The sequence below is a fragment of the Rhea americana genome, unplaced genomic scaffold (assembly GCF_003343005.1).
Source record: "Rhea americana isolate MKP2758 unplaced genomic scaffold, rheAme1 scaffold_308, whole genome shotgun sequence".
NCBI lineage: Eukaryota > Metazoa > Chordata > Aves > Rheiformes > Rheidae > Rhea > Rhea americana.
In genome coordinates this window covers 194,411-202,614 of record NW_028186433.1, presented here as the reverse complement: position 1 = coordinate 202,614, position 8,204 = coordinate 194,411, and the positions used below count along the sequence as shown (strand labels likewise).

At 42.1% G+C, this 8,204-nt stretch overlaps 1 protein-coding gene and 1 long non-coding RNA gene across 4 annotated transcripts in view; one reads left to right on the top strand and one right to left on the bottom strand.

Moving 5' to 3' along the window:
• Positions 1 to 32: 32 nt before the first annotated feature.
• KANSL1 (KAT8 regulatory NSL complex subunit 1) overlaps positions 33 to 8,204 on the top strand; it is a 104,714-nt gene continuing 96,542 nt past the window's right edge. For 2 of the 3 annotated variants that reach the window (XM_085309928.1, XM_085309927.1), the window contains exon 1: positions 33 to 314. The gene's annotated coding sequence lies outside the window, so the exon portion shown is untranslated. The remainder of the gene's footprint in view (positions 315 to 8,204) is intronic. The other variant, XM_085309929.1, reaches the window with a different exon arrangement.
• Positions 2,296 to 8,020, bottom strand: LOC146593055 (uncharacterized). The gene is made up of 2 exons (XR_014896463.1): positions 6,444 to 8,020; positions 2,296 to 3,723 (listed from the first exon to the last, which is right to left on the bottom strand). It is a non-coding gene; the product is annotated as an uncharacterized LOC146593055 (long non-coding RNA).

The window sequence follows — 8,204 nt, the reverse complement described above, 5'->3', positions numbered from 1 at the left end:
GCCGCTCCGGCCTCCCCCGCCCCGCACGTCGAGCAAACGACGGGAAGAAAGTCAAGTCGGCGTGCGGGCCGCGCTGGGTCGCGTGCCGTCGTGCTGGCCATCTCCGTTCGCTTCCTCTAATTACGCTCCCCCCCCCTTCCTTTTTTTTTTACAGATCCTGGTTTTTCCACTTCTTCAGATAAATAAATCAAGAACTTGTAGACCTACCAGGAGTTCGTCGGGGCTGGAAGGATTTGAAGTCCCTCCCTGCCCTGCTGGGTGTCCTTTCTGAACTGCTGTGGGTGGGGATGGATTTTACCAAGATGTCCAGCAAGGTAAGATCTCCCGTTCTTTGGTCTTCTGTTGTGAGTCAGAATCTTAGAAATTTGCCAACTGCAAAACTACCCGAGTTGGAGATGCTGAATTGTATCTGCAGGCTTTATTTTAGTTTCTGATGATACAAGAGGAGTGTGGTCCCATGCACTAGTTTCTTGGCAAATGTTTAACTTTAAAATGGAGGCTCAGGAATACAGCTGAAAAGGTGGACTCGTTCCGTATATACAGAGTGTTCCTCTCAAAAATGGTTCCAATGCCCATATGTAGTGAGAAGATGTGCAACCTCCTCTTGGCAGTATACATATGTATTTCCTGGTATTACCTCTCCTTACGTACAGCATCTAGATGTAAAAGTATGGCTTGCCCTGAAAAAGAATGGTTTCCTGTTTGTTCCCTTATCATGTGCATCCCTAAAACGGAGATTTACAGCTATCAGATTCTCTTTGCTTGCTGACATGGTCTGGCTTATATGTGCATTTATAACTTAGAGAATGCTGCATATACCTTTTAGTGTGGCCTTACAGACTTGGTTTTGTCCCATGAAAACTGAAGTTCTCTTGGATGGGCAAATCTGCCTCTGGTTTCCCCATGTGTGAAGTGGCCATAGTGCTACCTGAGAAGGATGGTTGTGAGGATTTGCTGATGCTTGTTTTGAAGTTATATGTTATCTTGATAATGTCATTACTGTAAAAGAACATTGTCCTAGGCAGTTAGATATAATAATCAAGTTATGTGAATCTGAATACAACCTGAAATGAAACACAAAAGGGAAGGATATTTCCCTTTTTACGTAGATCCACAAGCCAAAGCAGTCTGACTTCAGTCCAGTTGTGGAGGACTGAATTTAGACAAATTCTTTTGTAATAGGAAAACCTAAAATCTTTACTCAATCCTTTCAGACTGACATTAGGCAAATCTGCTCTGGTATCTGATCTCCAGTTGGCTAACACGACAGTAAAGGCTCTTATTCTGTGTATACATAATAACAGTAAGTTGTTGTGTGGGCTTTAAAAAAGAAAATAAAGCTTTTTGTGGTAGGTTTTGGGGGTTATCACTAAATGTGAATGCTTTCTTTTCAGAAGTCTGTTCCTACAACTCTTGCTGAAAGTGATAGGAAGTCAGCATACTGCTTTTTTGGAAATCGGTCCCTATTTCAAAAGTGCCATACATCAATGTATTGGCCAAGCAAGGATTTACTGTAGGGCTGTATGAAGTCTTGACACTTGCATGGATACTTGTGTCACCTTAAGATGTTGTTAGCCCTATGATTTGTGCGTGCTATATATCAACTAATGAAGGTCTACTACAATTGAAAGTAGTGTTGCTCCGTGGAACAAAATGTTCTGATTAAAAACATGATTTAGTTAGCCTTGTGCTTCAGTCTCCAAAAACTTGGAGGAGGGGCAGTAAAGTAAAATTTTTAAGTGCTTAACTGTTGTGAACTGAAAGACAATGTCATCCTTACGTTGATGGCTAGAAAAGGTGCTGGTAGTCTCCGCGGGACCAGGACCTACGCCTGGCAGGTTGAGAGAGAACCTCAGTTTTGGTTATAGGAGAGGTACTAAAGACACCGTCTTTTTCTGATCGAGTGGATCAGAAACAGGCATGCAGGAAGATAACACCAAATCCTTTCTACTTGCCACAAGCTGGCAGAAGCTGAGGGGAAGGAGGTGTGCCTATGACAGTGGTTTGCATATAACTAGCCAAAGACTGCTAGAGAATATACCAAGGAAGATCTGCAGGCAGTGGTTGTGTCAGACTTTTCCTGTCCTCTCAGCAGTTTTGCTTAGAGGTATTGGCTTCTTGTGAAGGGGATAGAGTCGGACCTGGTTTCCTTGAACGTACATCTTCTGTTCCTATGCTGTCTAATAGCTTTAAACCTTTGATTTAACCATTGATTTAAATGCACTCACACTTCAGCATCTAATATTACTGTCACAGTTCGCAATGATTTTTTCAATACAGAAGATGACAACATGCTCTGTTACAACCCTCAAGTTTTATAAAGCTTCCAGTCACTTGCAGTTCCTCAGAGGGGATGGAAGTTTCCTTAGAGCAGAGGAGCAGGTACATTGTATCTGCCTGGTCATTCTCTGTTAAAAGGCACAGCAAAAAATCTATAAATTATGTTCCTCTTTCTCTGTGTGGTTCCCCACTGTGGTGGTGGTAGCAAAAATGGGGGACTTGCTGCCAAACTCTTTCTGTCGTCTCCCAGCAGTCAGCTGCGCGGTGACATGGGCACCAGTTCTCCTGCAGCAGTCCCACCATAGGAAGCATCATTAAGAAAGATGGCATGTAAGGACTTGACTTTTCCCACCTATGATCTCTGATATTTTCCTGTGTTGCTGAGGGTTTAGAGGCAGGTGGATTTGGCAGGGACTGAGGAATCTGCATGAAGCACTGAAGCTTGGGGCTTGAAGAATTGCAGATAGTATCAGAAGATCCTGTGTAGCATAGCTGTGATCTCAAGATGCTAGGTGAGACTTGAGCATGATCAAGGAGTGAATAAACTTTCTGATGTACTCATCATTTGTTATGTCTCAGCCAGGTTAAACTGTTCCTGTAGTTTTGCATAAAACTGAATTGCAAACAGCTATCGAGAGATGTAATTTTTTCCTATAGTCTAATAATCCAAATGGCAATAGAATTGTTGTAAGTGCGGGACATCAGAAATGGAAACTAATTCTTCTGATAGTTGAGCTGGGTAGACCAGTGGGGGCGTGAAAAAGACGACTATACCATGAGTCATGAGTATAGGCTTTTAAAGCTACTATTAATCTTGCTAGTGACAGAGAGAGAGCTTTAACGTAAATTTTAGCATTTTCATTGGTGAAGGCTGTCCTTGAAAGTTTTCAGATTTGCTGTTGACTTGGAAGAGGACTGTGAGGTGCGATATTTGTAGCAAGTCAGATCTACAAAGGTGCTCCACGAGCCTTAGACATGGGCTGTGGTTTCCTTTGCCAAGGGTAAAGGGAAGTACATTAAGACTTTCCAACTGGAGGGAAGCAGGCTCATTTGTGCAGTAGGTATAAATCTGGTCTTCTCCCACCCCCATACTACTTGCAATATACACCACACCTGCCACAAATCGCTGGGATTCTTAACGAGACCTAACTAGTTCTTCTATCTTTTATTCATATGAGAACTCCTTAAACTATTTGTCTTGCAAACAGTGGAACTGAGCATTACTACTAACAGTGAAGCACAGGGGTAAAATGTCTGTGCTGTAATTATAAATCCTCGGTAAGGTAGATCTTAGTGTTGAGATTTGAAAGTCCCTGAAACTTGGCCTTGTGTCTCGTTTTATAAGACATGGGGTTCTTGGTGGTTAGTGCAGGAAAATATTTCTCTTGTGGTCTTTTTTCCTTTCTTTTTTTTTCCCCTCTTCATGATATAACTGCTCATAACCTGAAATGAAAGTAATGCGTTTTTAAAAGTGTGCTCTCACCTTTTTTTCATAATTTTGGTAGCCATTTATATTTTGCTTTACTCCTTTAATACTCGTATTATTAAATGTTTGGGATCACATACTGTATTCTGCACACAAAATACTGACCTGCATTAATGCAAATCCCTAAAGATATATCCCTGTAATTTCTGTCATCATTGCTTTTCTTAAGTAAATATGCAAGAAAAATGATAGATCTGAGACTTAGTTTTGCACCTTTTGTACAACTTCACGTATGTTTTGGATGCATCTAAGCCAACATGATAACATTGTTGGCAACTTAGTTGTAACCCCATATCATTTACTTCAACATAAGTGTTGAATTGGATGCTTTACCTTCTGCTATGCAAGGTGATGAAACCAGGCTATCGGTTCCCAACTGGCCTAACAATTTAAAGTTCAGAGCTCTGCTGTGAGTACTCGGCTTGTTGTTGTTCTTTGGAAAGTATTTGCTATATTGCCTAACTGGCTATTCTGAAAACATTCACCAAAAAGGAAAGAAAGAGTGCAGACCCCTGAAAGAGAGAGTAGAGCCACGTTTAGTGGCTCGTACAAATACACTGTTACAAATGGAAGTTCCCGGAAGGACTTGGAGAAGTTACGTCTTCTATAAAACGTGCAGTTCCATACGTTGTTGGAATCAGTCTGATGCAACAGTGTGGAGTATATGAGTACTCTTTGGCACGATGAGACCAACTTCTTTGGCAGTGACTCAAAAATACAGTGGTGAGGTTTGTTACCTTCGTTAGTCTTACGTTCCCAGCTTCCCATCCCCGTGAAAGCCATATAAATGTGTTTTACAGTTTAAACTGTAATTGATTTAAAATAGCTTATAACTGTTACTAGTAATGAATGCCCCTTGACTTCACAAAAGATGAAAAGAATTTCCCTACTAGTCTGGTTAACAATGAAATGGTGACCTTGAAGTGCCTGTATTTTATGGAGTAGACTCTCCACTGTGAGAACAAGCAATGCATGTTTTCCTTGAAACTATGACTGACTACATCAAGTGACTCAATCTAAATCATCAGTGTGGTTTTTAAACGAGTGGTGTTACTTCTTGTGTGGATCACTCAGCTTTTTGAGTGAGTAATATATTCATGTCCTGCCTATATCAACAAATTAAAATGTATCTGTTGACCTGAAAGTCCCCAAGGCAGACCGATGATCACCATTATAGCTAGAGTTTAGGATACACTGGTAGAATAGATGCCTCCCTGATCTTAACATGTGGATTGGTGAGCCCAACCAGCCTTTGAACTAATTACCTAAATGTGGTTCTACTCTCTCTTTTAGAGGTCTGCCCTCTTCCTTTCCTTTTTGGTGAATGTTTTCAGAATAGCCAGCTGGAAAGTGCTGTCTGGATCTGGGACAGTTAAGGGATGCCTTTGTTGAAGTGACTGTACGTTTTCCTTAAGGTTGGAAAGAAGTATCTAAAGAGCACTGATGACTGCAAAGGTCTTTTTGTTGTTGTTCTTGCAGCTTATCTATATTTAGCTTTAAACTAGCCAAGTCTTGCATCTTCTGAGGTCTCAGGGGCCACCAATATTTGAATTTGTTGCTTTTTGTTAGAATATCTAATTCAGAAGCAAACCGGAGTGCAAAATTGAAATCATATTTGGGAGCAGCATCTGTAGGGAGTCTTGTTACTGTACGGTCACTTCGGTGGCCATTGCTTTCTCTGCCTTCGGGTTGCTTCTCAAACACATCTAGCTTCTTTGTAGGCTCAGAAGTCTCTCTCCATGTATGTACATTATGCATGTGGTTACTGTATATGTACACAAAGCAAAAATTCTAAATCTGCCTCAGGAATTTAATCCTCACGGCATGCTTTGATTGTTAATAGGAAGAGATAATAAATGTATGTGGGGAAGACGAAGTGACAGTCAGGTATGATGATTGATTTCAGTACCTATGGTTTGTGTGTTTGTAAAGTTTTGTAGGTGAAGGTGACTTCAAAGAAAGATGTGAAGGGTGATCCCATAAAAACATATGGATTCAGTGCTGAGAGCTTCTCTCATTTATACGGGATGTCACAACAGTAATTAATGAAAGAGCCTCATAGGCAAGGGAGGCTGGTACTGTTGGTAGAGTAGGGGATAGGGCTTATCTACTGAAAGCCTGTGAGGAAGCTGTCAGATGAGACATAAATCAAAGTCGTTAGTCTGCGTTCGGTGTGATGGAGAAGCAGTCATGAGTAGTGAGGTGACCTAGAGAAGATGTTGCAGTGGTACTTTGAATGGAAAATGGAGACTTAAAGGGATATAAAAAGGTGTGTGTCAAAGGCCAAAGTCGTATTCTTTTAGAATGCACAGAAATTTTTGCTGTGTCATCTTTGGATCATGTTGACTGATGCAAGTTGTAGATTTGTGCTGCAAGAAAATCCAGATCTCTACTAGACTGTCAGGCAAGATCTGGACTTCTGGTTAGGTTGTCTTTGGTTAGCAAAAAATTCTGCAATGCAGAATGGAGAAAAGATTAAAAATTCTTGTACAAATTCTCTCTCTCTCTTTTTTTTCTCTCTCCTCAACTTCCTCCACAACTGTTTGCTAAAGCCTTTCCCTCCCTCAACTGTTTTGGTATATAAATGCATGTGTTCCTGCTTCTGCTTTTTAGTGGAACTGACTTCTAGGCTGTTTTTTAAAAAATCAGATATACTTACGCTGTTGTAGGATCTTACCTTGGTCCAGTGTCTCGGTTTCCTGAAAAGCTGTCTGACTGTGGTGGGGAGGAACAGATCAGGAGAAAGCAGGAAGCTGCTATCCAGGTTCATTGTGTGACCTTCTTTTAGAAATAGTATTTCTGTTACCCTTAAGAAGGGAGTCTGTTCTCTGCGTGATCCAGTTTTCTACTGCATATGGGTTTGCTGATAACACACTGTCCTGGTGTCCCTCTCGGCACTGGCTCATCTTTGAATTAAAGCCCAGTTCAAGGTTTCTGGACTAACTTTTCTGGGTTCTATGTGGAATTGCGGAGGCATGATAACTGATCCATTGGAACGGGGAATGTGCTGTGCAGAAGGGGAGAACTATAACTGCAAAGGGCAGAGCATGCACAGGAGCAGAACTGGCTGCGTGCAGCTCTGCCAGGGCATGTAAAATACAGCACAGGGCGTATAAAATAAAGCACTGGCCTGTCCTCTGTCCTGAACTGGACCTTTCTCTTGAACAACATTTAAGCATGTGCTAAATGTTGATCCTTTCTTTTTGGTCAGCAGAGATGCAGACTGTATCTACTCTCTAAGGTAGATAAAAATAGTTGCGATGACAGTTACGGGGTGTGATTTGTTAAACAATACCATGAATTTTAAAGAGTAATGGTAGCTCTTATGTAGTATTTTTAATCTGCTTGTCTCAAATGCTTTTTAAAGAAGGGGAACACTGTTTTTCCCCTTCTTTCCTCCCTTTGCCACAACATCTATCACTGTAGAAATTTGTCCAGGTACACTGCAAAATCCAGATCAGGAGCTGGTCCAGCCCAGTACCAGTCCAACTGGCCGTGCCATCTGTGGAATTGGTATTCTTAGGTCTGTCTTTTCTCTGCAGCTGAAATGATAGAACTCTTATTTTGTTTAAACCTAACTCCCTAGGGCAAGTACTCTGCTATGCCAGCACATAACTGCATAGACTGTTGTAGCGTCTTCCTTTGCAGACAAATGATGATGATATAAAGCTCTTCTGTATTGGCATAACTGCATTCCTACTGTAGAGGCAGTATAACTGTAGTGAGGAGAAAGCTGACATAGATAGCAAATCAGAATTGACGTGTGGACCTGCCTGAAGGGGGGAGAGCGTCTTTGGCAGTAATATTTAGCAGTTTTGTGGCACTTTGGATGTGTCAAGTGAATGCGTGTACTCCTTAGCTGCAACTCGGACAGGAGAGGGATCAGCGTCACCTGTTCACAAACGGCAAAACTGAAGGTCACAGAGGTGAAATGGTTCAGGCAGTCCCAAACTCGGTCTTTTCTGCTCTGCTGCTCCGTGATAGTCCCGCACGTTTAGCAAGATGGAATTTGTCACGCAGGGGCTCCAGGGTCGCTGGGAGGAGGAGGAGAAAGCAGTATCCTTATGACCGTATCGAGAAGCCCTTTTCCATTATGCTGCAGATGACACATTCCCAAGGTTTCCAACTCTGCGTTTATTTGTTGCATTTGCTAAAAAGTCTATTCATAGCCTTTGACATATGCGCAAGTGTTAGCGGTACGCAGACGCTGCTGCTGCGAGCACGCAAACTTATCCCTGCGGCACGCGGAGCTGCGGTGGCTGGTGCGGCAAAACGTCTCGAAACCGGGTCCGAGCGGGTTCGTTCTTTGCGGTAACACCTGTCGACGCTCTTCTGGCTTTAAATGTGTGGCAGGAATAGAGGAGGAGTCTTTAAAAATTAATGCTCGGGAGTCTGGCATTAGGAGTGCGAAATAAGCTGATAAAGTAGGCTGCTGAGG